This window comes from Myotis davidii, unplaced genomic scaffold (assembly GCF_000327345.1).
Source record: "Myotis davidii unplaced genomic scaffold, ASM32734v1 scaffold663, whole genome shotgun sequence".
In the NCBI taxonomy this organism is placed as follows: Eukaryota; Metazoa; Chordata; class Mammalia; order Chiroptera; family Vespertilionidae; genus Myotis; species Myotis davidii.
The window spans coordinates 1,750,834-1,751,131 of record NW_006295816.1 but is presented as its reverse complement, the minus strand read 5'-3'; the positions used below and the strand labels follow the sequence as shown (position 1 = coordinate 1,751,131).

Genomic DNA, 298 nt, shown 5'->3' with positions numbered 1-298 from the left:
GCGGGACAGGCTGGGCGGGGCCCGGTGGCCCTGGGAGGCGGAAGGCCCCAGAGAGAGAAGAGGCAGCAGCACAGCTCCCGCCAGGGGCCCGGAGCCACTCTCCCCCCTGTTCTGCTTGCGCACCCTCGACATTCTGGGGGAGCGGGAAGAGCTGACTTCTAGATCTGGGGAACCCCGACCCGGAACACGAGTAAAGGACAGTGCTGTGGCTGAGGGCAGGCCTGTGGCGCACCCACACCTCCATGTCGCCCCGGAATCTGCCCGCCAGCCCCCCCCTACTGGGCAGCTCTGGTCCTCC

At 69.1% G+C, this 298-nt stretch overlaps 1 protein-coding gene across 1 annotated transcript in view; it reads right to left on the bottom strand.

The window, feature by feature from the left end:
* RNF123 (ring finger protein 123) overlaps positions 1-298 on the bottom strand; it is a 42,800-nt gene that overhangs the window by 13,232 nt on the left and 29,270 nt on the right. The gene's annotated exons all lie outside the window — the stretch shown is intronic.